This window comes from Syngnathus leptorhynchus, chromosome 13 (assembly GCF_054491065.1).
Source record: "Syngnathus leptorhynchus isolate UIUO chromosome 13, UIUO_Slep, whole genome shotgun sequence".
In the NCBI taxonomy this organism is placed as follows: domain Eukaryota; kingdom Metazoa; phylum Chordata; class Actinopteri; order Syngnathiformes; family Syngnathidae; genus Syngnathus; species Syngnathus leptorhynchus.
In genome coordinates this window covers 5,066,827-5,089,638 of record NC_141207.1, presented here as the reverse complement: position 1 = coordinate 5,089,638, position 22,812 = coordinate 5,066,827, and the positions used below count along the sequence as shown (strand labels likewise).

The 22,812-nt window shown below is 43.9% G+C and overlaps 12 non-coding genes and 1 pseudogene across 12 annotated transcripts; 9 read left to right on the top strand and 4 right to left on the bottom strand.

Moving 5' to 3' along the window:
• Window positions 1-2,318: 2,318 nt before the first annotated feature.
• On the top strand, window positions 2,319-2,532 carry LOC147047074 (small nucleolar RNA U3). Its single transcript, XR_015068115.1, has one exon. It is a non-coding gene; the product is annotated as a small nucleolar RNA U3 (small nucleolar RNA).
• A 93-nt stretch (window positions 2,533-2,625) lies between these two features.
• On the top strand, window positions 2,626-2,743 carry LOC147047073 (small nucleolar RNA U3; annotated as a pseudogene).
• A 343-nt stretch (window positions 2,744-3,086) lies between these two features.
• Window positions 3,087-3,300, top strand: LOC147047072 (small nucleolar RNA U3). Its single transcript, XR_015068059.1, has one exon. It is a non-coding gene; the product is annotated as a small nucleolar RNA U3 (small nucleolar RNA).
• A 493-nt stretch (window positions 3,301-3,793) lies between these two features.
• LOC147047071 (U2 spliceosomal RNA) lies at window positions 3,794-3,984 on the top strand. The gene has a single exon (XR_015068109.1). It is a non-coding gene; the product is annotated as a U2 spliceosomal RNA (small nuclear RNA).
• Window positions 3,985-4,641: 657 nt separating this feature from the next.
• Window positions 4,642-4,805, top strand: LOC147047070 (U1 spliceosomal RNA). The gene has a single exon (XR_015068063.1). It is a non-coding gene; the product is annotated as a U1 spliceosomal RNA (small nuclear RNA).
• Window positions 4,806-5,148: 343 nt separating this feature from the next.
• On the top strand, window positions 5,149-5,362 carry LOC147047069 (small nucleolar RNA U3). Its single transcript, XR_015068062.1, has one exon. It is a non-coding gene; the product is annotated as a small nucleolar RNA U3 (small nucleolar RNA).
• Window positions 5,363-6,192: 830 nt separating this feature from the next.
• On the top strand, window positions 6,193-6,356 carry LOC147047068 (U1 spliceosomal RNA). The gene has a single exon (XR_015068070.1). It is a non-coding gene; the product is annotated as a U1 spliceosomal RNA (small nuclear RNA).
• A 460-nt stretch (window positions 6,357-6,816) lies between these two features.
• On the top strand, window positions 6,817-6,980 carry LOC147047067 (U1 spliceosomal RNA). The gene has a single exon (XR_015068099.1). It is a non-coding gene; the product is annotated as a U1 spliceosomal RNA (small nuclear RNA).
• Window positions 6,981-7,644: 664 nt separating this feature from the next.
• On the top strand, window positions 7,645-7,758 carry LOC147047066 (U5 spliceosomal RNA). The gene has a single exon (XR_015068086.1). It is a non-coding gene; the product is annotated as a U5 spliceosomal RNA (small nuclear RNA).
• Window positions 7,759-15,224: 7,466 nt separating this feature from the next.
• LOC147047065 (U5 spliceosomal RNA) lies at window positions 15,225-15,338 on the bottom strand. Its single transcript, XR_015068085.1, has one exon. It is a non-coding gene; the product is annotated as a U5 spliceosomal RNA (small nuclear RNA).
• Window positions 15,339-21,086: 5,748 nt separating this feature from the next.
• LOC147047064 (U5 spliceosomal RNA) lies at window positions 21,087-21,200 on the bottom strand. The gene has a single exon (XR_015068084.1). It is a non-coding gene; the product is annotated as a U5 spliceosomal RNA (small nuclear RNA).
• A 664-nt stretch (window positions 21,201-21,864) lies between these two features.
• On the bottom strand, window positions 21,865-22,028 carry LOC147047063 (U1 spliceosomal RNA). The gene has a single exon (XR_015068088.1). It is a non-coding gene; the product is annotated as a U1 spliceosomal RNA (small nuclear RNA).
• Window positions 22,029-22,488: 460 nt separating this feature from the next.
• LOC147047062 (U1 spliceosomal RNA) lies at window positions 22,489-22,652 on the bottom strand. The gene has a single exon (XR_015068065.1). It is a non-coding gene; the product is annotated as a U1 spliceosomal RNA (small nuclear RNA).
• Between the last annotated feature and the right edge of the window lie 160 nt (window positions 22,653-22,812).

The following is a 22,812-nucleotide window of genomic DNA, read 5'->3' as shown; positions in this document are numbered from 1 at the left end:
AAAAAATGTGAATGATTTTGTTTTTAAGTGTACATTAGTGAATGTGCATGAAGCTATCGTGGCTGTGGCATGAGTTGTTGTAGATGGACGCAATTGGACCCACCAGAGGGAAGAGGAAACTGCTGAAAAGCCTGTGGCACACCTCCGAGATGTGTTTCTCTGACACACAGTTGTTTTGCTTCACCCGTGATGTACAAGTGCTTCATAGTTGATCATCTTCCCTGTTGTAATGTTCCCTTGTAGACTAGCTGAATGTGATGTTAGATGGATGTTCTACATTGATAAGAAACCTAAGTTGTGGCTAAAAGTGATTTTAAAGTAAGATGATAAGATAATGAATGTCTCCTTGTAGATCATCTTCCTTCAGTTGAGTAGTTTGTATATGTTGAGTGTATAAATAACACTGTTTCTCTCTCTGATGTATTTGTAGTTCTGTACACACTTTGGTGATTCTGTCATATCTGGGTTTTATAAACCAATGTTATTTTTAAAGCTCGCTCTGCCTCTCCTCTCTTTTTTTCCTGTTGAAACACACTTAACTGAACAATGTACTGGAGCTCATTTGGAAGCAGCTATTAAAAGTAGAAAAATTACTAGTTATTTGATTTTAGTTTTAAAATGAATACACAAAAGAGTTTGATATTCGTGTTTGTTGCCTGGAACGAATAAGAAAAATTCTCAACAGTTTCAAGGTGTTCATTTGAAAACTAACTGTAATTGTAAGGCTACGGTTAACATATGTCGACAATGTTTGATCTTATCTATTAGTAACAAACATTATATTTTCCTCAGCAAAATGGCTCCTGATTGGGCTGACTTGACTTCACTGCCACACATCAACCAAATGACGGCTCGTAAATTGGGGGTCACCAACTTGTATTTCATGTAATAACTATTGTTCCGAATTTCCATGTGCATTTCATGTAATTACGTGTTTGTCATGGAATGTGTGGCGAAATACCTAGATTGCATGTAAACAATAAAATAAATTAAATAGATAACATTATATACACTTATTTTTATATTCAGTTTATATATATATATATATATAAACTTCAGTTTATATATATTTATATATATATATATATATATATATATATATATATATATATATATATATATATATATATATATATATATATATATATATATATAATATTTTATTATATTATTGTTATGATTTTTTTGTTCGTTTTTCTGCCAGGTTAATTAGTCCGTTAACGAAATTCTTTTTGGACAATTAACAGGTCGCAATTTGTTTGGCGCATGCGCAATGAACACTTATGTAACCGCTTTTGCCGGAGGACAGTGGATTTTCTCACCTAACTTTATAATTTGTAGTCACGAGGAGTTAAATGTTTTCCATGTGCAGTAAACTGGTAAGTTATTATTCGCCGAATAACTTGCATCCAACAAATGACACCTCATGAGCAAGCGAGGTTTGTACTACGGGCGGGCGTTAGTGCTAGCGTTGCTAATTACAACAATTACTTTGTGTGTGTGTGTGTGTGTGTCCTGTTTCCATTGTACTTTCTTCCTGTTCATTCATCGTGTTGCGCTTGTTATTGCTTGTGCGTAAGAAAGCGTCGCTGCCATAGTTTTGTCCATTTCTTCTCAAGCACTATTAAACAATTAGAACGCTAATTAGGTAAAGACCGGTCAACTGGTCGTAAATTCAAAAGGCTGCCCCCAAGTGGCACAGAAGCTAACTGCAAGTCAAGCCCAGCGCTCGAACTGCCGTGAGGAAAGTTAAATAGTGTCTCCAATTTTACATTGAAAGTCATATTATGTTTCTTTTAAGCGTTGCTGAGGTGTGTAATGTTGTATATTTTGGTTTTGGGTGGTAAACGTCTTTGATTGGAATTACACTTACAATACATGTACGTGTCTAATGCGGAACCTTTCTCCTTTCCGACGTTTTGCCGGAACTTTATAACAGACGTACGGCGATGTTGCTTCTTTGACGTATAAACAAATTCCAACCACTGATGATAAACACAAACGCATGATCATCTTGTCATTGTTTTTTTTTTTAATTCCGCCAAAATTTGAGGAAAGCGTTTTTCTTAAACAATACGCAATTTTTTTTTTTTTTTTTTAAATGAACGCAAACCAGATCTCGCAAAGCATGCCGGGACTAGAAAACTGGTCAACTTATCCACATCCAAACTGTTTTAAGTCGTCTTGACCAGTCTAGAATGTTTCTCCAATTTGTCTTTTTACTTGTCGTGGTGTAGTGAATTTGGACAAAAGCACACACCTCTGGGTAAAAAAGGTACACTCGCAGATGACTTCCCGCCGCGGCCCATGTTTGAGTTAAGACTATACTTTCAGGGATCATTTCTATAGTCCTCAACTTGAGAAATGCATTTCTAAAACTACGGTCTCGCCTACTACGATGACGAGATTTGATGTTCCTTCCTGAGCGTGAAGTTGGCGTAGGATAATGATTTTATCATATGTCCTTCACCTTTGATGAACGTTCTTTACTTCCTTGTGGAGTATTGAGGGAGGGAACATGATCAGAGTAGTATCTTTCGAAACTGTTAATTGACAACTGTAATCCACTTTAATAGCGGCCATCAATAACGATGTTATAGATTGCGGTGCGTTTCCTCCCTCTCCGCAATTTTCCTTCCCGAGTGTGAACTGGCGTAAAATAATAATTTTATCATATGTCCTTCACCTTTGATGAAAGTCTTTTACTTCCTTGTGGAGTATAGAGGGAAGGAACATGATCAGAGTAGTATCTTTTGAAACTGTTTAAATCAAATGTAATCCACTTTAAGATTGGTAATCTACATCGCCGGTATGGTTTGTGGTGCGGTTCCTCTCCACAACGTTGGTGATGGTCGTCCGAGGGTCAATGTAATTGGCCACAGCAGGATATGGGAATTAGTTTGGCAAAATGGACTGCGTGTTTTTCCCCCTCTGTCAAAATGTTCGTCAAACAGCTATTCTACTTTCGGTCCCGAAATGTATCCAATTTTTACTTGTGGTGTCGTGAAATTTGGACAAAAGCACACACCTCTGGGTAAAAAAGGTACACTCGCAGATGACTTCCCGCCGCGGCCCATAGTTGAGTTAAGACTATACTTTCAGGGATCATTTCTATAGTCCTCAACTTGAGAAATGCATTTCTAAAACAATGGTCTCGCTTACTACGATGACGAGAATTGATGTTCCTTCCTGAGCGTGAAGCTGGCGTAGGATAATGATGTTATCATATGTCCTTCACCTTTGATGAACGTTCTATGCTTTCTTGTGGAGTATAGAGGGAGGGAACATGATCAGAGTAGTATCTATTGAAACTGTCAAAATCAAATGTAGTCTACTTTAAGACTGGTAATTCACATCGCCGGTATGGTTTGTGGTGCGGTTCCTCTCCTCAACGTTTGTGATGGTCGTCCGAGCGTGTTTTTTCCCCTCTGTCAAAATGTTCATCAAACAGCTATTTTACTTTCGGTCCCGAAATGTATCCAAACATCAAATTCGTTTTGTTGGTCATTAAAAACTCTTCCCACGCGGCATCGGGAGCTCAGGTTGTTCATCGTTATTCTATTGGGTCAACGCGAACCACGTGACACTAACCATACGCGAACACACGAAAATCTGCCACCATTTGTTCGATGCACAGGTTGAAAACGGCACAGTGACGCATTATCGTTCCAAACTGTTCATAGTTGTTGTTTGGGCGGTCGGTGCGTGGCATTAGCATTAGTCGATATATGTAACCGTAACTTGAATTGGTAGTTTCTTGATTGAAGTAGTTGCCTCAGACTCGATTGCAGTTATCGCTTCTCGGCCTTTTGGCTAAGATCAAGTGTAGTATCTGTTCTTATCAGTTTAATATCTGATACGTCCCCTATCCGGGGACCATATATTAAATTGATTTTTGGAACTGGGAGATGGAATAGGGGCTTGCTCCGTCCACTCCACGCATCGACCTGGTATTGCAGTACCTCCAGGAACGGTGCACCCCCCTCTACTGGTCAAAAGAAGAGTTCATGGATAACTGTCGCTGTCGTTCGCTGCTAGTTCACGGCATCAAGCAGGAAATTGTCACGTTAGGGTTTAGATCTAAATTTGAAACGATTCGACTTGAGAGGCCGCAACGATTTAAAATACATATTTAAAATGTGTTTCTTTGCTTGAGATTTTCCTATCATTGCTCCAGCATTTTTATTATTCTCAGTTTTTTAAGAAAGTCATTTTCAAAACTTGTTCAGAAAAAATCATTCTGTGGTAATGTTGGAGATTTTCCATCAATACAAATTCATACAGTTCTAGGGTACTCAGGTGAAAAGAGGCATGTTTTTGCAGCTATGTTATTTAACTTCATTTATTATGGTTGCTGCCATCACCACTAGATGGCGACTCTAAGGAGGTGAACAAAGGCGTGGTGGTAGGGGCAATTTTGGGTAGAAAAAGAAGCAAAGCATGATGGTAATGTTTTGGAATCTATTTTTTTACTTAATTTATAATGCTTTGGTTTTGTAATGACTAAAGGTACTAAGTTAGCAGTTCTGCGACTGCTGTCTCATCCACTGAATATGTGTGCTCACGCCTTTGTAGCAAATTAGCCTCTGAGTGAAGATGCTGTGCGCGGAAAAGACCTCGGCCCGGCGACTTAAACAACTCATACTTACCTGGCAGGGGAGATACCATGATCAAGAAGGTGGTTCACCCAGGGTGAGGCTCGACCATTGCACTCCGGCCGTGCTGACCCCTGCGAATTCCCCAAATGTGGGAATCTCGACTGCATAATTTCTGGTAGTGGGGGACTGCGTTCGCGCTCTCCCCTGATCGAAATGTTAATGTAAACTTTGATGGAGAACCAATATTGGGTTTAATAACTACTTAAAGAAATCCAAAATGCGCCGCTTTATGGCAAATCATGGAATTGTCGAAGTTCTTTATTGTCCAAAAGAAAAAAAAAAAGATTGAAATTTAGTAGCTAAACAATCAACTTTTCATTGTACATATATTAAAGCCCTCAGGATGTTTTTTTTTTTTTTTCAATGACGCCGGCGCTCAATCTCATCTAATCTTTACTAGTCGCGGTGTAGTGAATTTGGACAAAGCTTGCCCTCTGGGTAAACATGGTACTCTCGCAGAGGACTTCCCGCCGCTGCCCATGTTTAAGTTAAGACTATACTTTCAGGGATCATTTCTATAGTCCTCAACTTGAGAAATGCATTTCTAATTTAATGGTCTCGCCTGCTACGATGATGAGAATTGATGTTCCTTCCTGAGCGTGAAGCTGGCAGAGAATAATGATATTATCATAGGTTCTCTGCTATTGATGAACGTTCTGTGCTTCCTCGTGGGGCATTGAGGGAGGGAACATGATCAGAGTAGCTCTTTGAGGTTGGTTAAGACAAAATTTAAGCTATGTCTAATGATGTGGTCCCAATCCTTCTCCCGACGTGACTTAAACCGTGTGGTGTTGTTCAATTCATATCAATGAATCTCGACTGTCATGTTTGACGAAGTACTTATACCTCGCAACAATAATTTACACTTTTTTTTAACAACTTTAACATCAACGTGCTGGTTTATACTTGCAGTTAGCTTCCGTGCCACACGAGGGCAACCTTTTGATTCTTAGTAATTAATTTCCCCTCGATGCCCTGGCAGGTCTGGACTTGAGAGGCTGACACGATTTACCTAAACGTTCTAAAATACAATTAAAACATGTTTCTTTGCTCGAGATTTTCCCATCATCGTTCCAGGAATTTTTATTACAATTCTTATTCTCCATTTTTTAAGAAAACTTGCTCAGAAAAAAATAAATGTAATGTTGGAGATTTTCCATCAATACAAATTCATACAGTTCTAGGGGACTCAGGTGAAAAGAGGCATGTTTTTGCAGCTGTTATTTAACTTGTTTTTTTATCATGGTTGCTGCCATCACCACTAGATGGCGACTCTAAGGGGGTGAACAAAGTGGGGGTAGGGGCAATTTTGGGTCTAAAAAGAAGCAAAGCATGATGGTAATGTTTTTGAATCTATTTTTTTTACTTTATTTATAATGCTTTGATTTTGTAATGACCAAAGGGACCATGTTAACAGTTCTACGAACGCTGTCTCATGCACTCAATATGTGTGCTCACACAATTGTAGCAAATTAGCCTTCGAGTGAAGATGGTGCGCGCGCAAAAGAGTTCGGCCCGGCGCCCTGAACAACTCATACTTACCTGGCAGGGGAGATACCATGATCAAGAAGGTGGTTCACCCAGGGCGAGGCTCGACCATTGCACTCCGGCCGTGCTGACCCCTGCGAATTCCCCAAATGTGGGAATCTCGACTGCATAATTTCTGGTAGTGGGGGACTGCGTTCGCGCTCTCCCCTGATCAACATGTGAATGACAACACCCATCGATAACGGATATCTACTTATACTTAACACGTAAAATGATTTTTTTACAATATCAATTCATGGTGGTCATGAATAATTTCAAATGTACTCTCGAATGTGGATTTTCCTGGTTTGGCCATTACTAAACCTGTTTTGTTAAAGCGTATATGCCGTTACACCGCTAGATGGCAGCAGCATTGACTTCCGCGCCTGACCACAAAAAGGAATCACGTGTTGCGCAGGAAAAGAAGCAATGCATGGTGGGAATTACAGATGTATGTTTGTTTTGTTCTTATCTACATTGGTTTGGTGAATGACTAAAGGTACTAAGTTAACAGTTCTACGAATACTGTCCCATCCACTGAATATGTGTGCTCACACCTTTGTAGCAAATTAGCCTCTAAGTGAAGACGGTGTGCGCGGAAAAGACCTGGGCCCGGCGCCTTGAACAACTCATACTTACCTGGCAGGGGAGATACCATGATCAAGAAGGTGGTTCACCCAGGGTGAGGCTCAGCCATTGCACTCCGGTTGTGCTGACCCCTGCGAATTCCCCAAATGTGGGAATCTCGACTGCATAATTTCTGGTAGTGGGGGACTGCGTTCGCGCTCTCCCCTGATAATCTTGTTTAAAACAAAATCGAATCCCTAGTGGACGCATAGAGACTTTGACATTGTGACATTGCAATCATTGAAGCAATGTGCACATAGGAACCGTGCATTTTTTCCTCCTGAATTGTTGTATCTTCAACTAAATGGGAAATGCAAAATAAAATGTAACTACTACGTTCTCGTTACATGATACGGACGTATCAAATTATTTTTGTAAAAATGGAAATAATAGACTTTGACATATGTTTTCACATAACCTGCTTTCTGGAATACCCCCACGTATCATTTCCTGTTCTCCGTTTCTCCAACTGACGCTATAAAGAAAAACTAATGGCCAAAAGGTACGTGGACCCAGACAGAACGGATTTTACTTGCAGTATTCACACTCAAAAGAATTAGTCGCCCAATGGATAGGCGACGCTGTCAAAAAAGAAAGCGCCAACGTCATCGTGTACCCACAATCCTTTGCGTCGACATTGTTTACGAGGACGAGCTACATTTCTGAACACCAAATACTTTTTTGAACTTGGTTGGGCGTTATATAGCAAATATAGCAAGGTCTATTATTTTTATTTTTAAAAAAAAATGTTTTTACAACATGAGTGTGACACCGCCTGCTAATTTGGTGAGACCAGCAATGGGGTGGCCCGTTTGGAACTTCAGACGTCAGTTCACTCTTGTTTCTCTTCAGATCGTATAAATCTTTCGCCTTTTACTAAAGATTTCCGTGGGGAGGAACAACAAGAGTCTATCTCAATTTTTTGATGCTCTGCGAAAGCGGAGCTTCCTCTCTTTGGTGAATAACATATCTCAAAGCAATGGCAAGCCGACGACATCGTACCTCGATAAATGACCTTCTAGCCCCACACGAAGCCGACTACAAGCTAATGTTTGCATAGGGTAAGACTGTGGTTCATGCTTAATGAAATGGTTCATGTAATGATGCTAAGCTACCGCAGGACGGCAGTGCCCCCATTCACTCGTATATAACCCAGCGTAAAATGAACATGTCCGTTTTACCTTTTCGACCAGACGTCCTCTATGTACAATACGCTACCATATAAGAAAGCCGAATTTCCCCGGCAAGAGCATGGTTCGAAGTCAAATTCCTTGTTTGGCACGCTCTAACATGGCGAATAAAGACTCTTGAAAAAAAACTGCCAAGTGGAAATCTTGGAGGGACCTGTCCTCGAACCAGCACTGCAATCTTCGGAGTCAATGCTCTTATCCACTCGACCATTGGCTGTTGAGATGACAATGGAGATTTGTCTGTGTTATCCCAAATTATGAAGCTATCTGCATGAAAGGTTCAGCGTAACCTTCAATTACAAACATTTGAGGTAGACGAGTAAGAACTCGATTGGCCGAATGGTTATAGTTTTTCCCTTGAGGTTGGGAGAGGCGGGTTCGAATCTTATGTGTGGCTCTGTTTCATTTGAAAAAGCTGCAAAGAGCGAGTTTCGAACCCGAGGCTGCTGGACACCAACCCAAGTCATAAACCATTCCGCCATTTTGCCGTTGAATTTTTTCGAGTTTTCTTTTGTATTCATAGTATATGTTTTATGAAATAAAATATAACTACTAAATCACGAGTGTTTGACAGACTACTCAATGGTGTAGTAGGTAAAGCTTTTGCCTTATGTTCGGGAGAACCGAGTTCGAGTCTCACACTATTCAAACTTTATCTCAAAGTTTGCTTCGGCCATGAAGCTTCATAAAGCATGGACCGCAGTCTTACACTACGCAAACTTTAGCTCAAAGTCTGCTTCGTGTAGGGCTCGAACCATGCTCTCGATCACCGAGTAAGGTTATAAACCATTTTGCCAGAGAAATTTGGCTATTTTTATTTGGTAGTCTATCGTACATAGAGGATGTCTGGTCGAAAGGGAAAAATTGACATGTTCATTTTACAATGGGTTACATACAAGTGAATGGGGGCACTGCCATCTTGCGGTAGCTTGGCGTCATTACATGAAACGCTTCATAAAGCATGAACGCAGTCTTACACTATGCAAACCATATGACGTCACAGATCAAACAGCCAATCAGAAAGTGGGGGGTTGTTTGGGTGTGGCACTTTTCACTTTCCGTGAAGCTTCGACCATGATTTTTCCCTAATGAAGTGGCCTGTTATTAGGTACACCTGAAAATGGCGGCGTACCTAATGGAGTGTCCGAGTGACGTCACAGATCAAACAGCCAATCAGAAAGTGGGGGGTTGTTTGGGTGTGGCACTTTTCACTTTCCGTGAAGCTTCGACCATGATTTTTCCCTAATGAAGTGGCCTGTTATTAGGTACACCTGAAAATGGCGGCGTACCTAATGGAGTGTCCGAGTGACGTCACAGATCAAACAGCCAATCAGAAAGTGGGGGGTTGTTTGGGTGTGGCACTTTTCACTTTCAGTTAAGGTTCGGCCATGATTTTTCCCTAATGAAGTGGCCTGTTACTAGGTACGCCTGAAAATGGCGGCGTACCTAATGGAGTGTCCGAGTGACGTCACAGATCAAACAGCCAATCAGAAAGTGGGGGGTTGTTTGGGTGTGGCACTTTTCACTTTCAGTTAAGGTTCGGCCATGATTTTTCCCTAATGAAGTGGCCTGTTATTAGGTACACCTGAAAATGGCGGCGTACCTAATGGAGTGTCCGAGTGACGTCACAGATCAAACAGCCAATCAGAAAGTGGGGGGTTGTTTGGGTGTGGCACTTTTCACTTTCAGTTAAGGTTCGGCCAGGATTTTTCCCTAATGAAGTGGCCTGTTATTAGGTACACCTGAAAATGGCGGCGTACCTAATGGAGTGTCCGAGTGACGTCACAGATCAAACAGCCAATCAGAAAGTGGGGGGTTGTTTGGGTGTGGCACTTTTCACTTTCAGTTAAGGTTCGGCCAGGATTTTTCCCTAATGAAGTGGCCTGTTATTAGGTACACCTGAAAATGGCGGCGTACCTAATGGAGTGTCCGAGTGACGTCACAGATCAAACAGCCAATCAGAAAGTGGGGGGTTGTTTGGGTGTGGCACTTTTCACTTTCAGTTAAGGTTCGGCCATGATTTTTCCCTAATGAAGTGGCCTGTTATTAGGTACACCTGAAAATGGCGGCGTACCTAATGGAGTGTCCGAGTGACGTCACAGATCAAACAGCCAATCAGAAAGTGGGGGGTTGTTTGGGTGTGGCACTTTTCACTTTCAGTTAAGGTTCGGCCAGGATTTTTCCCTAATGAAGTGGCCTGTTATTAGGTACACCTGAAAATGGCGGCGTACCTAATGGAGTGTCCGAGTGACGTCACAGATCAAACAGCCAATCAGAAAGTGGGGGGTTGTTTGGGTGTGGCACTTTTCACTTTCAGTTAAGGTTCGGCCATGATTTTTCCCTAATGAAGTGGCCTGTTATTAGGTACACCTGAAAATGGCGGCGTACCTAATGGAGTGTCCGAGTGACGTCACAGATCAAACAGCCAATCAGAAAGTGGGGGGTTGTTTGGGTGTGGCACTTTTCACTTTCCGTTAAGGTTCGGCCATGATTTTTCCCTAATGAAGTGGCCTGTTATTAGGTACACCTGAAAATGGCGGCGTACCTAATGGAGTGTCCGAGTGACGTCACAGATCAAACAGCCAATCAGAAAGTGGGGGGTTGTTTGGGTGTGGCACTTTTCACTTTCAGTTAAGGTTCGGCCAGGATTTTTCCCTAATGAAGTGGCCTGTTATTAGGTACACCTGAAAATGGCGGCGTACCTAATGGGGTGTCCGAGTGACGTCACAGATCAAACAGCCAATCAGAAAGTGGGGGGTTGTTTCGGTGTGGCACTTTTCACTTTCAGTTAAGGTTCGGCCATGATTTTTCCCTAATGAAGTGGCCTGTTATTAGGTACACCTGAAAATGGCGGCGTACCTAATGGAGTGTCCGAGTGACGTCACAGATCAAACAGCCAATCAGAAAGTGGGGGGTTGTTTGGGTGTGGCACTTTTCACTTTCAGTTAAGGTTCGGCCAGGATTTTTCCCTAATGAAGTGGCCTGTTATTAGGTACGCCTGAAAATGGCGGCGTACCTAATGGAGTGTCCGAGTGACGTCACAGATCAAACAGCCAATCAGAAAGTGGGGGGTTGTTTGGGTGTGGCACTTTTCACTTTCAGTTAAGGTTCGGCCAGGATTTTTCCCTAATGAAGTGGCCTGTTATTAGGTACACCTGAAAATGGCGGCGTACCTAATGGAGTGTCCGAGTGACGTCACAGATCAAACAGCCAATCAGAAAGTGGGGGGTTGTTTGGGTGTGGCACTTTTCACTTTCCGTTAAGGTTCGGCCATGATTTTTCCCTAATGAAGTGGCCTGTTATTAGGTACACCTGAAAATGGCGGCGTACCTAATGGAGTGTCCGAGTGACGTCACAGATCAAACAGCCAATCAGAAAGTGGGGGGTTGTTTGGGTGTGGCACTTTTCACTTTCAGTTAAGGTTCGGCCAGGATTTTTCCCTAATGAAGTGGCCTGTTATTAGGTACACCTGAAAATGGCGGCGTACCTAATGGGGTGTCCGAGTGACGTCACAGATCAAACAGCCAATCAGAAAGTGGGGGGTTGTTTGGGTGTGGCACTTTTCACTTTCAGTTAAGGTTCGGCCATGATTTTTCCCTAATGAAGTGGCCTGTTATTAGGTACACCTGAAAATGGCGGCGTACCTAATGGAGTGTCCGAGTGACGTCACAGATCAAACAGCCAATCAGAAAGTGGGGGGTTGTTTGGGTGTGGCACTTTTCACTTTCAGTTAAGGTTCGGCCAGGATTTTTCCCTAATGAAGTGGCCTGTTATTAGGTACACCTGAAAATGGCGGCGTACCTAATGGAGTGTCCGAGTGACGTCACAGATCAAACAGCCAATCAGAAAGTGGGGGGTTGTTTGGGTGTGGCACTTTTCACTTTCAGTTAAGGTTCGGCCAGGATTTTTCCCTAATGAAGTGGCCTGTTATTAGGTACACCTGAAAATGGCGGCGTACCTAATGGAGTGTCCGAGTGACGTCACAGATCAAACAGCCAATCAGAAAGTGGGGGGTTGTTTGGGTGTGGCACTTTTCACTTTCAGTTAAGGTTCGGCCATGATTTTTCCCTAATGAAGTGGCCTGTTATTAGGTACACCTGAAAATGGCGGCGTACCTAATGGAGTGTCCGAGTGACGTCACAGATCAAACAGCCAATCAGAAAGTGGGGGGTTGTTTGGGTGTGGCACTTTTCACTTTCCGTTAAGGTTCGGCCATGATTTTTCCCTAATGAAGTGGCCTGTTATTAGGTACACCTGAAAATGGCGGCGTACCTAATGGAGTGTCCGAGTGACGTCACAGATCAAACAGCCAATCAGAAAGTGGGGGGTTGTTTGGGTGTGGCACTTTTCACTTTCAGTTAAGGTTCGGCCATGATTTTTCCCTAATGAAGTGGCCTGTTATTAGGAACGCCTGAAAATGGCGGTGTACCTAATGGCGTGGACGTCACAGATCAAACAGCCAATCAACCTAATAACAGGCCACTTTATTAGGGAAAAATCATGGTCAAAGCTTAAATGAAAGTGAAAAGTGCCACACCCAAACAACCCCCCACTTTCTGATTGGCTGTTTGATCTGTGACGTCACTCGGACACTCCATTAGGTACGCCGCCATTTTCAGGTGTACCTAATAACAGGCCACTTCATTAGGGAAAAATCATGGCCGAACCTTAACGGAAAGTGAAAAGTGCCACACCCAAACAACCCCCCACTTTCTGATTGGCTGTTTGATCTGTGACGTCACTCGGACACTCCATTAGGTACGCCGCCATTTTCAGGTGTACCTAATAACAGGCCACTTCATTAGGGAAAAATCATGGCCGAACCTTAACTGAAAGTGAAAAGTGCCACACCCAAACAACCCCCCACTTTCTGATTGGCTGTTTGATCTGTGACGTCACTCGGACACTCCATTAGGTACGCCGCCATTTTCAGGTGTACCTAATAACAGGCCACTTCATTAGGGAAAAATCATGGCCGAACCTTAACTGAAAGTGAAAAGTGCCACACCCAAACAACCCCCCACTTTCTGATTGGCTGTTTGATCTGTGACGTCACTCGGACACCCCATTAGGTACGCCGCCATTTTCAGGTGTACCTAATAACAGGCCACTTCATTAGGGAAAAATCCTGGCCGAACCTTAACTGAAAGTGAAAAGTGCCACACCCAAACAACCCCCCACTTTCTGATTGGCTGTTTGATCTGTGACGTCACTCGGACACTCCATTAGGTACGCCGCCATTTTCAGGTGTACCTAATAACAGGCCACTTCATTAGGGAAAAATCATGGCCGAACCTTAACGGAAAGTGAAAAGTGCCACACCCAAACAACCCCCCACTTTCTGATTGGCTGTTTGATCTGTGACGTCACTCGGACACTCCATTAGGTACGCCGCCATTTTCAGGTGTACCTAATAACAGGCCACTTCATTAGGGAAAAATCCTGGCCGAACCTTAACTGAAAGTGAAAAGTGCCACACCCAAACAACCCCCCACTTTCTGATTGGCTGTTTGATCTGTGACGTCACTCGGACACTCCATTAGGTACGCCGCCATTTTCAGGTGTACCTAATAACAGGCCACTTCATTAGGGAAAAATCATGGCCGAACCTTAACTGAAAGTGAAAAGTGCCACACCCAAACAACCCCCCACTTTCTGATTGGCTGTTTGATCTGTGACGTCACTCGGACACCCCATTAGGTACGCCGCCATTTTCAGGTGTACCTAATAACAGGCCACTTCATTAGGGAAAAATCCTGGCCGAACCTTAACTGAAAGTGAAAAGTGCCACACCCAAACAACCCCCCACTTTCTGATTGGCTGTTTGATCTGTGACGTCACTCGGACACTCCATTAGGTACGCCGCCATTTTCAGGTGTACCTAATAACAGGCCACTTCATTAGGGAAAAATCATGGCCGAACCTTAACGGAAAGTGAAAAGTGCCACACCCAAACAACCCCCCACTTTCTGATTGGCTGTTTGATCTGTGACGTCACTCGGACACTCCATTAGGTACGCCGCCATTTTCAGGTGTACCTAATAACAGGCCACTTCATTAGGGAAAAATCATGGCCGAACCTTAACTGAAAGTGAAAAGTGCCACACCCAAACAACCCCCCACTTTCTGATTGGCTGTTTGATCTGTGACGTCACTCGGACACTCCATTAGGTACGCCGCCATTTTCAGGTGTACCTAATAACAGGCCACTTCATTAGGGAAAAATCCTGGCCGAACCTTAACTGAAAGTGAAAAGTGCCACACCCAAACAACCCCCCACTTTCTGATTGGCTGTTTGATCTGTGACGTCACTCGGACACTCCATTAGGTACGCCGCCATTTTCAGGTGTACCTAATAACAGGCCACTTCATTAGGGAAAAATCCTGGCCGAACCTTAACTGAAAGTGAAAAGTGCCACACCCAAACAACCCCCCACTTTCTGATTGGCTGTTTGATCTGTGACGTCACTCGGACACTCCATTAGGTACGCCGCCATTTTCAGGTGTACCTAATAACAGGCCACTTCATTAGGGAAAAATCATGGCCGAACCTTAACTGAAAGTGAAAAGTGCCACACCCAAACAACCCCCCACTTTCTGATTGGCTGTTTGATCTGTGACGTCACTCGGACACTCCATTAGGTACGCCGCCATTTTCAGGTGTACCTAATAACAGGCCACTTCATTAGGGAAAAATCATGGCCGAACCTTAACGGAAAGTGAAAAGTGCCACACCCAAACAACCCCCCACTTTCTGATTGGCTGTTTGATCTGTGACGTCACTCGGACACTCCATTAGGTACGCCGCCATTTTCAGGTGTACCTAATAACAGGCCACTTCATTAGGGAAAAATCCTGGCCGAACCTTAACTGAAAGTGAAAAGTGCCACACCCAAACAACCCCCCACTTTCTGATTGGCTGTTTGATCTGTGACGTCACTCGGACACTCCATTAGGTACGCCGCCATTTTCAGGCGTACCTAATAACAGGCCACTTCATTAGGGAAAAATCCTGGCCGAACCTTAACTGAAAGTGAAAAGTGCCACACCCAAACAACCCCCCACTTTCTGATTGGCTGTTTGATCTGTGACGTCACTCGGACACTCCATTAGGTACGCCGCCATTTTCAGGTGTACCTAATAAAAAAAAAAGGTCATTTATCGAGGTACGATGTCGTCGGCTTGCCATTGCTTTGAGATATGTTATTCACCAAAGAGAGGAAGCTCCGCTTTCGCAGAGCATCAAAAAATTGAGATAGACTCTTGTTGTTCCTCCCCACGGAAATCTTTAGTAAAAGGCGAAAGATTTATACGATCTGAAGAGAAACAAGAGTGAACTGACGTCTGAGCTTCCAAACGGGCCACCCCATTGCTGGTCTCACCAAATTAGCAGGCGGTGTCACACTCATGTTGTAAAAACATTTTTTTTTAAAAATAAAAATAATAGACCTTGCTATATTTGCTATATAACGCCCAACCAAGTTCAAAAAAGTATTTGGTGTTCAGAAATGTAGCTCGTCCTCGTAAACAATGTCGACGCAAAGGATTGTGGGTACACGATGACGTTGGCGCTTTCTTTTTTGACAGCGTCGCCTATCCATTGGGCGACTAATTCTTTTGAGTGTGAATACTGCAAGTAAAATCCGAACAACAATAACAGGCCACTTCATTAGGGAAAAATCATGGCCGAACCTTAACTGAAAGTGAAAAGTGCCACACCCAAACAACCCCCCACTTTCTGATTGGCTGTTTGATCTGTGACGTCACTCGGACACCCCATTAGGTACGCCGCCATTTTCAGGTGTACCTAATAACAGGCCACTTCATTAGGGAAAAATCCTGGCCGAACCTTAACTGAAAGTGAAAAGTGCCACACCCAAACAACCCCCCACTTTCTGATTGGCTGTTTGATCTGTGACGTCACTCGGACACTCCATTAGGTACGCCGCCATTTTCAGGTGTACCTAATAACAGGCCACTTCATTAGGGAAAAATCATGGCCGAACCTTAACGGAAAGTGAAAAGTGCCACACCCAAACAACCCCCCACTTTCTGATTGGCTGTTTGATCTGTGACGTCACTCGGACACTCCATTAGGTACGCCGCCATTTTCAGGTGTACCTAATAACAGGCCACTTCATTAGGGAAAAATCATGGCCGAACCTTAACTGAAAGTGAAAAGTGCCACACCCAAACAACCCCCCACTTTCTGATTGGCTGTTTGATCTGTGACGTCACTCGGACACTCCATTAGGTACGCCGCCATTTTCAGGTGTACCTAATAACAGGCCACTTCATTAGGGAAAAATCCTGGCCGAACCTTAACTGAAAGTGAAAAGTGCCACACCCAAACAACCCCCCACTTTCTGATTGGCTGTTTGATCTGTGACGTCACTCGGACACTCCATTAGGTACGCCGCCATTTTCAGGTGTACCTAATAACAGGCCACTTCATTAGGGAAAAATCATGGCCGAACCTTAACTGAAAGTGAAAAGTGCCACACCCAAACAACCCCCCACTTTCTGATTGGCTGTTTGATCTGTGACGTCACTCGGACACTCCATTAGGTACGCCGCCATTTTCAGGTGTACCTAATAACAGGCCACTTCATTAGGGAAAAATCATGGCCGAACCTTAACGGAAAGTGAAAAGTGCCACACCCAAACAACCCCCCACTTTCTGATTGGCTGTTTGATCTGTGACGTCACTCGGACACTCCATTAGGTACGCCGCCATTTTCAGGTGTACCTAATAACAGGCCACTTCATTAGGGAAAAATCATGGCCGAACCTTAACTGAAAGTGAAAAGTGCCACACCCAAACAACCCCCCACTTTCTGATTGGCTGTTTGATCTGTGACGTCACTCGGACACTCCATTAGGTACGCCGCCATTTTCAGGTGTACCTAATAACAGGCCACTTCATTAGGGAAAAATCATGGCCGAACCTTAACTGAAAGTGAAAAGTGCCACACCCAAACAACCCCCCACTTTCTGATTGGCTGTTTGATCTGTGACGTCACTCGGACACTCCATTAGGTACGCCGCCATTTTCAGGTGTACCTAATAACAGGCCACTTCATTAGGGAAAAATCCTGGCCGAACCTTAACTGAAAGTGAAAAGTGCCACACCCAAACAACCCCCCACTTTCTGATTGGCTGTTTGATCTGTGACGTCACTCGGACACTCCATTAGGTACGCCGCCATTTTCAGGTGTACCTAATAACAGGCCACTTCATTAGGGAAAAATCATGGCCGAACCTTAACTGAAAGTGAAAAGTGCCACACCCAAACAACCCCCCACTTTCTGATTGGCTGTTTGATCTGTGACGTCACTCGGACACCCCATTAGGTACGCCGCCATTTTCAGGTGTACCTAATAACAGGCCACTTCATTAGGGAAAAATCCTGGCCGAACCTTAACTGAAAGTGAAAAGTGCCACACCCAAACAACCCCCCACTTTCTGATTGGCTGTTTGATCTGTGACGTCACTCGGACACTCCATTAGGTACGCCGCCATTTTCAGGTGTACCTAATAACAGGCCACTTCATTAGGGAAAAATCATGGCCGAACCTTAACGGAAAGTGAAAAGTGCCACACCCAAACAACCCCCCACTTTCTGATTGGCTGTTTGATCTGTGACGTCACTCGGACACTCCATTAGGTACGCCGCCATTTTCAGGTGTACCTAATAACAGGCCACTTCATTAGGGAAAAATCCTGGCCGAACCTTAACTGAAAGTGAAAAGTGCCACACCCAAACAACCCCCCACTTTCTGATTGGCTGTTTGATCTGTGACGTCACTCGGACACTCCATTAGGTACGCCGCCATTTTCAGGCGTACCTAATAACAGGCCACTTCATTAGGGAAAAATCCTGGCCGAACCTTAACTGAAAGTGAAAAGTGCCACACCCAAACAACCCCCCACTTTCTGATTGGCTGTTTGATCTGTGACGTCACTCGGACACTCCATTAGGTACGCCGCCATTTTCAGGTGTACCTAATAACAGGCCACTTCATTAGGGAAAAATCATGGCCGAACCTTAACTGAAAGTGAAAAGTGCCACACCCAAACAACCCCCCACTTTCTGATTGGCTGTTTGATCTGTGACGTCACTCGGACACCCCATTAGGTACGCCGCCATTTTCAGGTGTACCTAATAACAGGCCACTTCATTAGGGAAAAATCCTGGCCGAACCTTAACTGAAAGTGAAAAGTGCCACACCCAAACAACCCCCCACTTTCTGATTGGCTGTTTGATCTGTGACGTCACTCGGACACTCCATTAGGTACGCCGCCATTTTCAGGTGTACCTAATAACAGGCCACTTCATTAGGGAAAAATCATGGCCGAACCTTAACGGAAAGTGAAAAGTGCCACACCCAAACAACCCCCCACTTTCTGATTGGCTGTTTGATCTGTGACGTCACTCGGACACTCCATTAGGTACGCCGCCATTTTCAGGTGTACCTAATAACAGGCCACTTCATTAGGGAAAAATCATGGCCGAACCTTAACTGAAAGTGAAAAGTGCCACACCCAAACAACCCCCCACTTTCTGATTGGCTGTTTGATCTGTGACGTCACTCGGACACTCCATTAGGTACGCCGCCATTTTCAGGTGTACCTAATAACAGGCCACTTCATTAGGGAAAAATCCTGGCCGAACCTTAACTGAAAGTGAAAAGTGCCACACCCAAACAACCCCCCACTTTCTGATTGGCTGTTTGATCTGTGACGTCACTCGGACACTCCATTAGGTACGCCGCCATTTTCAGGTGTACCTAATAACAGGCCACTTCATTAGGGAAAAATCATGGCCGAACCTTAACTGAAAGTGAAAAGTGCCACACCCAAACAACCCCCCACTTTCTGATTGGCTGTTTGATCTGTGACGTCACTCGGACACTCCATTAGGTACGCCGCCATTTTCAGGTGTACCTAATAACAGGCCACTTCATTAGGGAAAAATCCTGGCCGAACCTTAACTGAAAGTGAAAAGTGCCACACCCAAACAACCCCCCACTTTCTGATTGGCTGTTTGATCTGTGACGTCACTCGGACACTCCATTAGGTACGCCGCCATTTTCAGGTGTACCTAATAACAGGCCACTTCATTAGGGAAAAATCCTGGCCGAACCTTAACTGAAAGTGAAAAGTGCCACACCCAAACAACCCCCCACTTTCTGATTGGCTGTTTGATCTGTGACGTCACTCGGACACTCCATTAGGTACGCCGCCATTTTCAGGTGTACCTAATAACAGGCCACTTCATTAGGGAAAAATCATGGCCGAACCTTAACTGAAAGTGAAAAGTGCCACACCCAAACAACCCCCCACTTTCTGATTGGCTGTTTGATCTGTGACGTCACTCGGACACTCCATTAGGTACGCCGCCATTTTCAGGCGTACCTAGTAACAGGCCACTTCATTAGGGAAAAATCATGGCCGAACCTTAACTGAAAGTGAAAAGTGCCACACCCAAACAACCCCCCACTTTCTGATTGGCTGTTTGATCTGTGACGTCACTCGGACACTCCATTAGGTACGCCGCCATTTTCAGGTGTACCTAATAACAGGCCACTTCATTAGGGAAAAATCATGGTCGAAGCTTCACGGAAAGTGAAAAGTGCCACACCCAAACAACCCCCCACTTTCTGATTGGCTGTTTGATCTGTGACGTCACTCGGACACTCCATTAGGTACGCCGCCATTTTCAGGTGTACCTAATAACAGGCCACTTCATTAGGGAAAAATCATGGTCGAAGCTTCACGGAAAGTGAAAAGTGCCACACCCAAACAACCCCCCACTTTCTGATTGGCTGTTTGATCTGTGACGTCATATGGTTTGCATAGTGTAAGACTGCGTTCATGCTTTATGAAGCGTTTCATGTAATGACGCCAAGCTACCGCAAGATGGCAGTGCCCCCATTCACTTGTATGTAACCCATTGTAAAATGAACATGTCAATTTTTCCCTTTCGACCAGACATCCTCTATGTACGATAGACTACCAAATAAAAATAGCCAAATTTCTCTGGCAAAATGGTTTATAACCTTACTCGGTGATCGAGAGCATGGTTCGAGCCCTACACGAAGCAGACTTTGAGCTAAAGTTTGCGTAGTGTAAGACTGCGGTCCATGCTTTATGAAGCTTCATGGCCGAAGCAAACTTTGAGATAAAGTTTGAATAGTGTGAGACTCGAACTCGGTTCTCCCGAACATAAGGCAAAAGCTTTACCTACTACACCATTGAGTAGTCTGTCAAACACTCGTGATTTAGTAGTTATATTTTATTTCATAAAACATATACTATGAATACAAAAGAAAACTCGAAAAAATTCAACGGCAAAATGGCGGAATGGTTTATGACTTGGGTTGGTGTCCAGCAGCCTCGGGTTCGAAACTCGCTCTTTGCAGCTTTTTCAAATGAAACAGAGCCACACATAAGATTCGAACCCGCCTCTCCCAACCTCAAGGGAAAAACTATAACCATTCGGCCAATCGAGTTCTTACTCGTCTACCTCAAATGTTTGTAATTGAAGGTTACGCTGAACCTTTCATGCAGATAGCTTCATAATTTGGGATAACACAGACAAATCTCCATTGTCATCTCAACAGCCAATGGTCGAGTGGATAAGAGCATTGACTCCGAAGATTGCAGTGCTGGTTCGAGGACAGGTCCCTCCAAGATTTCCACTTGGCAGTTTTTTTTCAAGAGTCTTTATTCGCCATGTTAGAGCGTGCCAAACAAGGAATTTGACTTCGAACCATGCTCTTGCCGGGGAAATTCGGCTTTCTTATATGGTAGCGTATTGTACATAGAGGACGTCTGGTCGAAAAGGTAAAACGGACATGTTCATTTTACGCTGGGTTATATACGAGTGAATGGGGGCACTGCCGTCCTGCGGTAGCTTAGCATCATTACATGAACCATTTCATTAAGCATGAACCACAGTCTTACCCTATGCAAACATTAGCTTGTAGTCGGCTTCGTGTGGGGCTAGAAGGTCATTTATCGAGGTACGATGTCGTCGGCTTGCCATTGCTTTGAGATATGTTATTCACCAAAGAGAGGAAGCTCCGCTTTCGCAGAGCATCAAAAAATTGAGATAGACTCTTGTTGTTCCTCCCCACGGAAATCTTTAGTAAAAGGCGAAAGATTTATACGATCTGAAGAGAAACAAGAGTGAACTGACGTCTGAAGTTCCAAACGGGCCACCCCATTGCTGGTCTCACCAAATTAGCAGGCGGTGTCATACTCATGTTGTAAAAACATTTTTTTTTAAAAATAAAAATAATAGACCTTGCTATATTTGCTATATAACGCCCAACCAAGTTCAAAAAAGTATTTGGTGTTCAGAAATGTAGCTCGTCCTCGTAAACAATGTCGACGCAAAGGATTGTGGGTACACGATGACGTTGGCGCTTTCTTTTTTGACAGCGTCGCCTATCCATTGGGCGACTAATTCTTTTGAGTGTGAATACTGCAAGTAAAATCCGTTCTGTCTGGGTCCACGTACCTTTTGGCCATTAGTTTTTCTTTATAGCGTCAGTTGGAGAAACGGAGAACAGGAAATGATACGTGGGGGTATTCCAGAAAGCAGGTTATGTGAAAACATATGTCAAAGTCTATTATTTCCATTTTTACAAAAATAATTTGATACGTCCGTATCATGTAACGAGAACGTAGTAGTTACATTTTATTTTGCATTTCCCATTTAGTTGAAGATACAACAATTCAGGAGGAAAAAATGCACGGTTCCTATGTGCACATTGCTTCAATGATTGCAATGTCACAATGTCAAAGTCTCTATGCGTCCACTAGGGATTCGATTTTGTTTTAAACAAGATTATCAGGGGAGAGCGCGAACGCAGTCCCCCACTACCAGAAATTATGCAGTCGAGATTCCCACATTTGGGGAATTCGCAGGGGTCAGCACAACCGGAGTGCAATGGCTGAGCCTCACCCTGGGTGAACCACCTTCTTGATCATGGTATCTCCCCTGCCAGGTAAGTATGAGTTGTTCAAGGCGCCGGGCCCAGGTCTTTTCCGCGCACACCGTCTTCACTTAGAGGCTAATTTGCTACAAAGGTGTGAGCACACATATTCAGTGGATGGGACAGTATTCGTAGAACTGTTAACTTAGTACCTTTAGTCATTCACCAAACCAATGTAGATAAGAACAAAACAAACATACATCTGTAATTCCCACCATGCATTGCTTCTTTTCCTGCGCAACACGTGATTCCTTTTTGTGGTCAGGCGCGGAAGTCAATGCTGCTGCCATCTAGCGGTGTAACGGCATATACGCTTTAACAAAACAGGTTTAGTAATGGCCAAACCAGGAAAATCCACATTCGAGAGTACATTTGAAATTATTCATGACCACCATGAATTGATATTGTAAAAAAATCATTTTACGTGTTAAGTATAAGTAGATATCCGTTATCGATGGGTGTTGTCATTCACATGTTGATCAGGGGAGAGCGCGAACGCAGTCCCCCACTACCAGAAATTATGCAGTCGAGATTCCCACATTTGGGGAATTCGCAGGGGTCAGCACGGCCGGAGTGCAATGGTCGAGCCTCGCCCTGGGTGAACCACCTTCTTGATCATGGTATCTCCCCTGCCAGGTAAGTATGAGTTGTTCAGGGCGCCGGGCCGAACTCTTTTGCGCGCGCACCATCTTCACTCGAAGGCTAATTTGCTACAATTGTGTGAGCACACATATTGAGTGCATGAGACAGCGTTCGTAGAACTGTTAACATGGTCCCTTTGGTCATTACAAAATCAAAGCATTA